Source organism: Piliocolobus tephrosceles, chromosome 4, assembly GCF_002776525.5.
Source record: "Piliocolobus tephrosceles isolate RC106 chromosome 4, ASM277652v3, whole genome shotgun sequence".
NCBI lineage: Eukaryota > Metazoa > Chordata > Mammalia > Primates > Cercopithecidae > Piliocolobus > Piliocolobus tephrosceles.
Window position 1 is genome coordinate 94782184 of NC_045437.1, and position 12717 is coordinate 94794900.

The 12717-nt window shown below is 36.3% G+C and overlaps 1 long non-coding RNA gene across 1 annotated transcript in view; it reads left to right on the forward strand.

The window, feature by feature from the left end:
* Positions 1 to 256: 256 nt before the first annotated feature.
* LOC111542629 overlaps positions 257 to 12717 on the forward strand; it is an 88626-nt gene continuing 76165 nt past the window's right edge. The window contains exon 1 of the long non-coding RNA XR_002731615.2: positions 257 to 499. This is a non-coding gene — a long non-coding RNA (uncharacterized LOC111542629). The remainder of the gene's footprint in view (positions 500 to 12717) is intronic.

The following is a 12717-nucleotide window of genomic DNA, read 5'->3' on the forward strand; positions in this document are numbered from 1 at the left end:
AATGTATCAATATGTAAAACATTTCACTTGAATAAGTATTTGGAACTTTCACATAGCATTTTTACTCATAAATTATGTGTCATACATTGAGATGAATTCATGTTTATGTATATATGCTAATTAGAACAATAAGAGGATTTTTTTAGGATTATAAACATGTTCTTTCCCCCTCTACCAGTTTGCTCTTATATTTAAGTGCAAAAAAGAAGAGCACTTTTTGTCTGAGCTTAACATTGGAATTTGAATTGAGGTTGTGGACAGTATGTCTACCGCAGTGTGGTTGCTAGAGGCACTCTTCTGATTTCATATGTATGGGTTGAATAGACTGCATTTTCGAATGGCACCTACATGAATCTAACTATAGCTTTGAAATAAATGAAAGGAAAAGATCCAGCCCAACTGGAGTTTTCATAGTGTTCTTAAACTGTGGACTGCAAGGATTCTGGGCGATTTTCTAGTCCCAACTCCATATGAAAGATGGACACAAAGAGCCAGAAAGGTAAGACTGATAGCCATCGTTCCTGGAGAATGGAACCTCATCTCAGATGGAAGGAAGGCACATCCCTGGGCTTCTGCCAAGTCCAGCTGGTCTTTACTCATTTTCTTTGATATTCTTTACTTTCAACTTTAAAAATAATATTCATAAAAGTAATATGTGCATTTCTATAAAGACAATGGTTTCTTTCTTTCTCACTCTGCCTGTTTTAATGGCCTGTCTTGGTACTTTTCCAGTTTTTAAGGGGAAAGTGATAATACTCAAATACTTCTAGCTGTCCAGCTTATCACTCCGTAACTTCCTCATGTTATGTCCATCATTTTACAATACATACCTAGAGAAGACTTTCATTTGACAGGACTTAAAGCCATACTAATAATATGAGCCACTGTCCTATTTTTGACTTAGAATAATTTGTCCATTTCCATTTCTCTAGTTAACTTCCTTTTGTAGTCAAAGAAATAAAAAGCTTACATTGTTTCCCTTCCAACATTAGGAATATAAATCAACTAACCAATGTATTACTAAGAACCAGAAAAAAGATTAACTGTTCTGGAAATGGTAGATGGAACTTGATTCAGGAGGACAACTTTTATGCCATAGAGATAAGAAGTATAAGAAAATGTTAAAAACAAAAGATAATATAACCCAAGTGCTGAATATCTGTGAAGCCACATTGATCTGCTTTTTTACACATAAAATAAAACCAATATTCCTGATGAAGAGACTGAATCTTCACAGTCTGAGTTCATGAGAATACATTTATCATGACATACAATTTTTAAAGTCTCAGACAAAATGTTATATAATATAAATGAATACTGTGGTCTCTTGAATTCTGGCTTGTATAGAAATTTCTACAATATCCAGAAGAGAGGAAAAGATGAAGAAGAAGAAACAGAGTTGAGTGAGTGTAGTGTTTACTGTCTAATTCCAACTTCAAGACATATGTATCTGAGCACAGGTACCGTGAGAGAGGAGCTGGGACATTGAGACTCAGAACAGCCCTGATCTTGGAGAAAACTGTAAGCTCTTAATGAGGGTCATGCACCAGGATGTGTGGAGACCAGCCCTGAGGTTGAGGACTGGAAAGTGAATCCAGGCCCTTCCTGCAGAAGGCCTTCTAGGCCACCTTAAAGGATCTAGACCTTTTTCCCCCAAAATATTTATCCCTGCTTCTCTACATTTATTTTTCAGTTTATAGAAGTATATCCTTAATTGTTTTCAAAAACAATACACAGGAAAGAAAAATTCTGATGAAAATTCTCATCTCCACTTCCTCTGGAAAACAGTATTTTATCTTGTTTATCATAGACCTTGCCTTTCTGATGCTGATCTACTTCAAGTGTCTGGTGGGTTTTGGCTGTTTATTCATGTTTATGAATGAACAATTAGGTAGATTAATGGGTCTTTTCTGGTGTTATTGATTTCTTCTCTGATAGTCCGCTCTCTGTATTGGCAGGGAATGTTGACTGTGAGGTTTCAGGTAAACTCTTTGGTTCTCTTAGTGTGCAAACCACAACAGGGTCTCATCCCACATGCTCTGTTGTGACCTTTTCAGGCTGGGTTAGTCTGGGTCCCCTAAGAAGGAGATACCAAGATTAGAAGTGCAAAACATTAATTGGTGAAAACACCCATTAGAGGAACAGGAATGATAAGAAGGAAGATAAGGTGCAAAGAGTTTTCTGACCATGAAACAAGCCTGACCTCTGTGAAGACAGGGAAGGAAGGAAGGCAGAATAGTTTATCTCAGATGGCAGCATAGTTCCTAGAAATATTATACCAGGCTCTTGGGAAGCTCTCAGGACAAAGTAGCAAGTTAAAGAATTTCTGCATCTTGCAAGGTGAGCCTGCCTCTGCGTTCCTGCCCCTCTCAGTCATTGGCTGAGAGAGCAGGAAGTGTGGTCTTTGAGTGTACTGTGGTGGTACAGTCAGAGTGCAATAGCTGGAAATGTCAACCAATCACTCTCCCTGTTGTTGAAGAGCTGAGCAATTCACTTTTATGTTTGCCACACATACCTCCATCAAATGTGGAGTTTATTTCCACTCTGCAGAAATCTGTGCTGGACGTGTTACCTGCTTCGGTCACGAGAATGCAACAAAAATGACTACGTGTAATATAGGAGACTAAGGTTTAGATCAAACAATTTCTTTCCATATCATTTGCTAATAAGGCTTTTTTTTTTTTTTTTTTTGGAAATGAGATGCCATGAAAGAAGTCTAAATACCCTGAGATGACCATGAAGAAAATCACTTCAGCCACATAAAGAAAGGAAATCTACATGAAGAAGCATGGTGATGACAAACATACAGACAAAGCCTTTTAGGATCTTTTTGCCCAGCCCAGTTACCAGCTGAGAGATTGATCCCAGACCAAAATACAAGGAGCAGAAGCACTGCTCTGCCCCAAATCCCAATCCAAAGATTCATAAACAAAATACAGTGGTTGTAGTTTCAACTCCTTAATTTTAGATGTACTTGTTACTGTATGGAGGGGCCTACCTTAGTATCCCTACCACCCTCAGATAGTGGCTGTGAGCAGCCCACAAGAAGCCTAGCCTTTGAGTGAATATGGCTAATGAAGTTTCCAGGGAGAATGTTGGAAACTTTAACTGACCTCTTTTAATTGTCCATTATAAAGTGAGAGAAATCAACCAAAAAAGGAGCTGTTTCATATTCAAGCAGAATTTACAGGAACTATTTTTAACTTAGGATGTGCCAGGTTAGAAAATAAAACTATGTCTCATTCCCAGCTCCTCCAGCTGGCATAGTCTCCAAATTAGGAAATGGATGCAGAGCCAAAATTAAATCCAAGACGCTGCCTGTAAAATGTGGCGTTAGGGTCAATATTAAGTCAAAGATCTTCCTGGAAGATGCTTTGTGAAGAAATTTTAAAAAAATAGTGGTATATTGCTTTGATCTCTGCTTGAATAAAGGGCATCTAAGGATATGAAATGATTTGTCCCATGACACCCTGATTCACAAACTGAAGCAGAGGGGCACATACATGTCTTTTGTCTAAGGAGTGGGGTTATAATTCAATGTATAGGAAAGACACATATCTTTAATAGAAACTGTTTGGACTGAAATGGACAAGAGATTTCAAAATGAAATGAGGCCTATGGGCCCCCAAACTTTCACACATAGGAAAAAAGTTGAGAAAATCACTCAGCTGCAAATATGGGCAATGTCTTTTGCAACATCGTACAGCAACATGGTATAGCGACACTGCCAGGAGACTCACTTCTGGAGAGCAGAACTGGACTTTAATCAGTGTACATTTATTTTCCCCAGAGCAGTAGGGGTTGACGACATATGCTAGGTGGATTTCAAAATTGCTGTGGATGACTGACTACTGTGTAGTTTCCTGTTTTCCTCCTTTTTTGAATGACAGGGGCTGTTGCAGTTGTTCTGTCTCTATTTTCCCAATATACATTGGTTGTGGGTCAAGAAAAATGTCTTTTAGTTTTTTATCCATTCATCTCTGAAGATAAGATGCTGTGCCCAAAGAATAACACCTGAAGAAACTTATTCTCACCTGGACCCAATTTACATAAAGAAATTCTTGTCCTCAAGCCTAGGTCTGATGTAATAGAATGAAATTTGGGGGGAAAGTGATGAGTGTGTTTTTCATGAGAGAGGAAATTTTTGTGGACTGAAGGCAGAAGGTGTGTTTCCAAAATTGGTCCCCAAAATACTTGTTATCCCATAGGCTGTTTTGCAGTGTGACTTTACCTTGACCTCATTAATTATGAAGTCTATTTCCCCTCTACTGGAATCTGGGCTTTCCTTGTTATCTGTTTTTCTAACAGAATATAGCAGAAGTGACTGTATAAAACTTCCCAGTCTGGGCCTTAAAAAATCTATGGTCTCTGCCTTTACCACTTGGAAGCCAATGGTCTTGTGAAAAGAGCCACTGTTTCAAGGCCATCATGCTAATCGAGAAGCCCAAGCTAGCCATGTATACAGAGGGCTGCCACATGGAGGCGCACTGAGGAAGCAATGTGAGTGAAGCTTTCTCAGACCTTCTAGTCCAGCCTAGCTGCAAGCCAGCTGCAGCTGACTGAATAACCCTTGTGCACGGAAAACTCTCAGTGCCCCCAATCCTGGTCCATATATTTATGAGCTAAACTGCTAACTTTTGGAACATTTTATTATGCAGTAATAGATAACTGAAACAGGGATAACTCTCCAGTCTTAGAACGTTCTAGCTTCACCCTTATCAATTGTTCAATTTCCTTAGTATGTTTCTTGTGTTAGCCCAGGGGCTAAATATGGCTACTGCACTTGTTCAGGACACTGATTTGTGTAGCTTATGCAATTACAGTTTTTGATCAACCATCTCATTTTGTGCTGTCTCCTATTCTGACTTGTTATATTTATCAACACCACGAATTTCGTCATGAGAAACAAACAAACAAAAACCAAATAAAATTAAAATACACACACACACACACACACACACAACTTCCTTCCTCTGCTGCACTTTTCTCCTACAGGAATGTTTCTTTTTCCTGAAATGTGCCTTAATCTTAGTTCAATTTTCTTTTTCCTTCTATTCTCAGAGTTTTAACAAATTTATTCTTAATTTAATAACTTTACAATCATTCAGTGTTTGGTGGGATGTAGGTGGAGTAAACTTGAGTGTCTAATCTATATTTGGAACAAGAAGTCCATTCACCTACATTCTAATCATTATTCATTAATTTCTTTATTATTTCAACAAAAGAATCTTCATACATAAAGGATCATAGTAGTTCTTAAACATATTCTGTTAAGAGCTTCCAATACAGTGAAGAAGACAAGCATTTGAACAGGTAACTCTAACACAAGTCGAGGTGAAATGAGAGCTGGAAGGGAGCAGACAATGTCACTATTATTATTATTATTATTATTATTATTATACTTTAAGTTCTGGGATACACGTGCAGAATGTGCAGGTTTGTTACATAGGTCTATACATACCATGGTGGTTTGCTGCACCCATCAACCTGTCATCTACATTATGTATTTCTCCTACTGCTATCCCTCCCCTAGTCCCTCCACCCCCCTGACAGGCCCCAGTGTGTGATGTTCCCCTCCCTGTGTCCATGTGTTCTCACTGTTCAACTCCACTTATGAGTCACTCTTATTTCTGATGTAGAAGTGTGAAGATGACTTGACAGAGAAGCACGCATGTGAGCACCCAGTACTTGGCACGCAGCCTAATGTGCTCAAGTAGGAATGTGAAACAGAGTTGTTCATTGAAATGTTTAATGAAAAGTCTTGAATCTTGAAGCATGAGTATGACGTCAAGAACCAGACAAGATGAGATGAATTTTCATGCCCAGGGAAAAGCAGGAATTAAGATTTGAAAGAACCAACAATGGTACCAGACAGTCTCCTAGCATGTCTGGGGTGCTGGATATGTGGAGGGATGAAGTGACCTATCTGACGCCAAAAGTAGTAGAAATGATAGTAACATATATATAATTTATAAGAATATATACATAAAAATATTTCTTCTTCGTTGATACTGGGAAGTTTCTTAAACACAGTAGTGATAAAATATGAGAAGAAAGTAATGATGAAATTATATTGACTTGGCAATTGTTAGGAAGTGAAAGATGAGAAATAGATGGAAATCAAAGCGAATTTTCAGATTTCCAGCTTGAGGACTCCTATTTAGCTGCTTGTGATGAAAGCAGGTGGAAACAAACAAGTATTTCAAAAAAACCTGCATCAGAGCTTTTCAATTGAGACAGTTTATGTATAATGTAATTAGCAGGGAAATGGTGGCAAAGGACCTCTCTATGGGTCAGATGCCCACTTCTCTCTTCCACAGCTGTGATCACATGACCTAGATTGTGAAACTGAGCTGCCTCTTAGTCTGATTCACTAAACAGTGTCCTAAACATAGACACTAAAGTAGTAACACGAAATCTTGGCAGATGGCTGTTAATGGAGATCTGAAAACCCATTATCTGGTAACTTACCCATATATTATTTTTTCTCATAAAAATAGATTATTCAGACCATAGGTAGCCCTTAATAACATTTAAAAGAGCACACTGAAAGAGCTCATTTCTAGTAAAAATGCAATGAAACTCTTTCAGCCTCAATCCCAAGAAAGCAAGAAAAAATGGTTGTGATATTTCCAATCAAAACTAATTTTTTAACCTTTATGGACAATTTTGAAAACTTTATTTCAAACAGTACCTGAATTATCTGAAAAGGAAACCCATTGGATTCACAATCTTAATAAGAATTCTATCCTGTTTGTTGTTTCTGGATCTTTATGCCATACACTATTTCATCGCTCAAAAACTTTCTGTATGGTTAACATATTCTCCCCGTTTTCTTACACCAGGCCTCTTACATGAGGACCTTCTTCCCTGTTTATGTATAAATGCTTTTTTTCAGTAAAGAAATAGAAATCTTAAAGTTAAGATTGAGTGTGAGATAAATAGACTTCTGGTTAACCTGAGCCTTTGTATCCTAGATGAAAATCAACCTTTCTGAACTGTAAAATAATCTTCTATTTCTCTACCTCTCATTCCACTCTACCTTCTAATGTAGAACTCATTCACATTAAGTCATCAATGAATGGTATATCTCCTTAAAGTTATTTGATTTTAAAAACTTTTTCAACAAATATCTGAAATGTTGAAGTTATAGTTTCTGGAGGATCTTAAAGCACAGAAGTGCAGGAAAGTATTCAAGAGTTGAAAGATGATTAGCCTGAAGTTCCATGAAGTTAGGTGACCAGTGAAAGAAATTTCAAAACTAAGGAGCCAGTTCGTAAAAGAAGAGTCTTCCCAGGATTTGAAAATCGCATGATATCAGAAACTATCTACTTTCCAGTTTACAAAGCCACCATTTAGCTGGGTAGCCGGGTAGCCACATTTCCGTGTATTTCTATTACCCTAGCCCAGACCATCTGAAATGCAATTGTGAAACGTAGATGAGTGGAGTTACTAATTATGAAGAGAAACCAAACAGGGAAAATTCTTGATTGAGAGTCAGTGGGAGTGTTATTAATTCTCTTTTCTGATAGATGCCATGCTATTGGGAGATAAAGGCAGTTGACAGAAAACCTATAAATAAGGTTGCTATTAGATGTGGGCACAAGAGAAATAAAAGCACAATATAGATTTAAAATATTGACTTACACAGAAGGAAAAGAGGTGGCAAGCACTAAAACAAATCTATCAAGTGTTCAACAGAAATAATTATAATATTAAGAAATCTCATTAGCAATTTATCATAAGAATATGTGGACACAAATGAGATTTAAACTAATATTTCCAGGCGATACCTTAGCTCTGTATCTCCATGGACTTAGAAACATTGATCAAGTTAACATGACCTATTATAATTAAAACTCAGCCAAGAGAGTGTACTAAAGAAAATTTATGGGATTGGGCTTCTGTAAGAGCTCCATAACTTGATGAATCATTACCCCCAATCTCTGTTACTATAGTTCCACAGCTCTTATTATAATTCTAGTGAGAAAAGCACTTAATGAAACAGTTCTGAGGAGGAAGCATGTTTATCAAACTTTGCTAATTGTATTATTCTTTTACCATCTAAGAGCTCTACTGATGAGACCTTAAGGGAAGGTCTACTGTCAAAGGCATATTCCAATTGATCTCTACTTAAAAAGAGTAATTTTTATCCACTGGAAAAGTTGGCAATGATAAAAAGATTATTTTTTTCTTTCTATCCAGGAAAAACTTGAACCTCAAACTATAAAATAGTAAAAAGATATCCTTACCACTTTTTCCCTAATTTATGCTTTATTAGCCATACTCTACTGGTTGTGCCAACAGTCTTAATTTGAGATTAAAATAAAAGCTACATTAACTACTCAACTTGGTAAAGGTATACCACAGCACACATATAGTATGCTATTTCCATAAGCCTTCCCAAATTTGTGCCCACTTCTTTCATATTTCTTCTCTTCTCCCTTTTATTTGTACAGTCTGAAAGAAGTGACTGGGACTGAACACAGAACATTAAAAAATATGTTTTATTTTTAAAGTCAAATATATTTAGGTATACTAAACATATTGTAAAATTTACCTTTTAGATATATAGTTCTATGAGTTTTGACAGACACACAGAGTTGTACAGCCACCACTATGATCAAGGTATGGAATATTAAAATGGGACGTTTGTTTCTGAATTTTTTAGAAAAATGATGAGTTGGGAATGATTGAGGTGGTTAATTAGAGGAAGTTGACTACAGTGAGAAAGACCATGAGAAAATAAGGCTGAAGTGTCAAATCAAGGAGGTTGGCTAAAAGAACGCAGTGTGAATGATAAAGGTTGGAAATTTGGACTCTGTGAAAAAGACCATATATACATATAGGAGACCTGAAGGCAGGTGGCAGAAGGGAAAGTACTTTGATCCTTCACATTGTGTCCTGCTTCGCACCCAGGGACTCCTTCCCACCTTGTTTTTCCCAGTCACCTCTATCTTCCTCATTTCATGAGTCCTTTATAGCAGGAACAACTGCATTATACCCCGTGAGCTTTACATTGTTTAATTTTGTGAAGTTACGGGGCAATAATTTTCCAACTTTAGTGAGATTCATAATTGTCTGTGGAGCATTTAAAAATACTTGTGACTAGACAAACTCTCAAAGATCATGTTTCAGTTATTTTTGGGTGGAACTTCTTTTAAATGTAATTGGATGTTGGAAAGCAGAGTGAAATATTTTGGTATCAGGAATATTTATAGACACAAAATATGCCATGAAGTAATTATACAGTGAGACCTCTTTCTGTTAAGATGCTAGGGTGCACCCTACACAAAAGCAACCTCACTCTGGACCAGCTCTTACTCCTTGCCCCACACAGAGTTGAGGAAGGGTCGAAGAACTGGCTGCAGAATTGTGAAAGCTACCGATTATTATTAAAGTTATTGTAGTCTTCAATAGTTCTCTGTAACCCATTCTTCTAGATAATAATGTCCTCTCCATCCCCTTCTCATTATTTAAATATACGTCCTCAAGCAGAAAAGGATTGGTAGTCATTTATATTCAGAGTGAAACACATTCATTCTCCTCTATTAAATCTCTTAGCACTTTCTAGCTACTTAATGCTGACTAAAATAACTTTTTAAGAACTATTATTAAAGCAGGGACCATAAAACAGCAACTTGCCATATGAACATGCGTCATATTTGGTAAACAATATCTTTTTCACTGAACTTACTTGATCTTTTTCTATATTTATGTATTTTTATTGTTTAACATATTTTTAACTGACAACATTGTATATATTTATTGTGTACAACATGATGTTTTGAAATATATATATATATATTGTGGAATGGCTAAATCAAGTAAATTAATGTATGCATTATCTTATGTAGTAATTTTGTAGTGAGAACGGTTAAAATCTACTCTCATTATTTTTAAAAAATACAATATGTTGTTATTAACTACAATGTCACTATGTTGTACAATAGATCTCTTGAACTTACTCCTCTTATCTAGTTTAAGTTTTGTATCCTTTGATATTGGTACATAATGGTTTAAATGAAATTTGAATTAGGTGCCAATATTTAAAAATGAAGATATTTTATACAAACTATATAATTTTTTTTTTTTTTTCTGAGACAGAGTCTCGCTCTGTTGCCCAGGTTAGAGTGCATTGGTGCCATCTCAGTTTGCTGCAACCTCCACCTCACTGGTTCAAGTAATTCCCCTGCCTCAGTCTCCCGAGTAGTTGGGATTACAGGAACATACCACTGTGCCCAGCTAATTTTTGTATTTTTAGTACAGACAGAGTTTCACTATATTGTCCAGGCTGGTCTCGAACTCCTGACCTCAAGTGATCTGCCTGCCTTGACCTCCTAAAATAATGGAATTACAGGCTTGAGCCACCACACCTGGCCGACAAACTATATAAATTTTTTCCTTGGTAAAATCTCTGTAATTTAAAATACTTTAATGTAATTAGTGTGATATTACATAGCTGTATTTTGTTTTGTTTTGTTTTAATTCTAAAAGTGATCAGCCAAAACTAGTAATTTGTAGGAAGGGCCATACACCTAAGACAGCTGTTTTAAGCCCTCTTTTTGCTTTCTTCCAATAATATGTTTTTATTGGTGAAATGCTGGTCTTGCTCTTTCGTTTCTCCAACCCCGCTGCTCTTATTTGCATTTCCCACCTGACCTTGTGGACATTGGCAGCTATGAAAACTGCACTGAAGGAATTTCAGATCCTGTCAAACAGGTGTGGCAGCAGCTCTCAGCTAAGAAGACTTCTTTTAGTGTTCAAAGTCATGTGAATGAAAAGCCTTGAAGATAAATTTGCATTATTCATTTTGGCTCTTAGAAGGAAAATATTAGAAAGCCATTTAGAACCATTGAACTTTCCAAATTCTCTTCCTTTCTCTTTCCTATCCTTTAATCTTAATCTTTCCTGTCTTTCCTATCCTTCTGCCCTTAATGTCACACAGCTGGAGATCCAGAGGTCTTTTACCCCCACTTCCCATAGTGCCAATGCCAGCTAATGAAAGCCAGCCATATGAGACAAAAAGCTGGTTCTTTGAAAAGATAAACAGAATTGACAGACCATTAGTGATATTAACCAAGAAAAGAAGAGAGAAGATCTAAATAAGCTCAATTAGAAACTAAACTGGAGATATTACAACCAATACCACAGAAACACAAAAGATCGTTCAAGGCTACTATGAACACCTTTATATGCACAAACTAGAAAATCCAGAGAAAATGGTTAAATTCCTGAAAATATACAAATCTCCCTAGATTAAATCAGGAAGAAATAGAAACCCAGAGCAAAGCAACAACAAGTAGTAATATTGAATCAGTAATTTTAAAAATGCCTAAAAAGGAAAAGCCTAGGACCAGAAGGATTCACAGCTGAATTATATCTGACATTCCAAGAAGAATTGGTACCAATTCTGCTGAAACTATTTCAAAAGATAGAGAAAGAGAGAATCCTTCCTAAAATCATTCTATGAAGCCAGTATCAACCTAATACCAAAACCAGCAAAGGACATAACAAAAAAAGAAAACTACAGACCAATATTCCTGATGAAGATTGATGTGAAAATTCTCAAAATACCACCTTGCTGAATCCAACAGCATACCAAAAAGAAAATACATTGTGATCAAGTGGATTTCATACGAGGGATGCAGGGATGGTTTAACACACACAAGTCAATACCCATGATACATCACAAAAATAGAATCAAAAACAAAAACCATATGACCATCTCAATTGATACAAAAATATTATTTGATAAACCCCAGTATCCCTTTATGATGAAACCCTAAACAAAATAGGCCCAGAAGGGGCTTACCTCAAAGTAATAAAAGCCATGTATGACTTTTATTATTTAAAAGCCAACATCATACTGAATGGGGAAAAGTTGAAAGCATTCTCCCTGAGAACTAGAACAAGACAGGGATGTCCACTTTCATCACTTCTATTTAACATAGTGCTGGAAGTCCTAGATAGAGAAATCAGACAAAAGAAAGAAAGAAAGGGCATCCAAACAGGAAAAGATGAAGTCAAACTGTCACTATTCGCAGATGATATGATTGTGTAACCTAAAGACTCATCCAAAAAGATCCTAGATCTGATAAACAAATTCAATAAAGTCTTAGCATACACAGTCAATGTACACAAATCAGTAGCACTGCTATATGTGAACAACAACAGAACTGAAAATCAAATAAAGAACTCAATCTCTTTACAACAGCTGCAAAAATCAATCAATAAATAAAATACTGAGGAATATACTTAATCAAGGAGGTGAAAGATCTCTACAAGGAAAACTACAAAACGCTGCTAAAAGAAATGATAAATGACACAAACAAATGGAAATATCGATGCTCATTGATAGAGAGAATCAATATTGTATAAAATGACCACACTGCCTAAAGCAACCTACAGATTCAATGCAATTCTCATCAAAATACCATCAGCATTCTTCACAGAACTAGGAAAAACAATCCTAAAATTCATATGGAACCAAAAAAGAGTCTGCATAGCAATACTAAGTAAAAAGAACAAATCTGAAGGCATCACATTCCCTGACTTCAAATTGTACTACAAGGCTATAGTTACACAAACAGCATGTCACTAGCATAAAAGTAGGCACATAGACCAATGGAACAGAATACAAAGTCCAGAAATAAAGCCAAATGTTTACAGTCAACTGATCTTTGACAAAGCAAACAAAAATGTAAATTGGAGAAA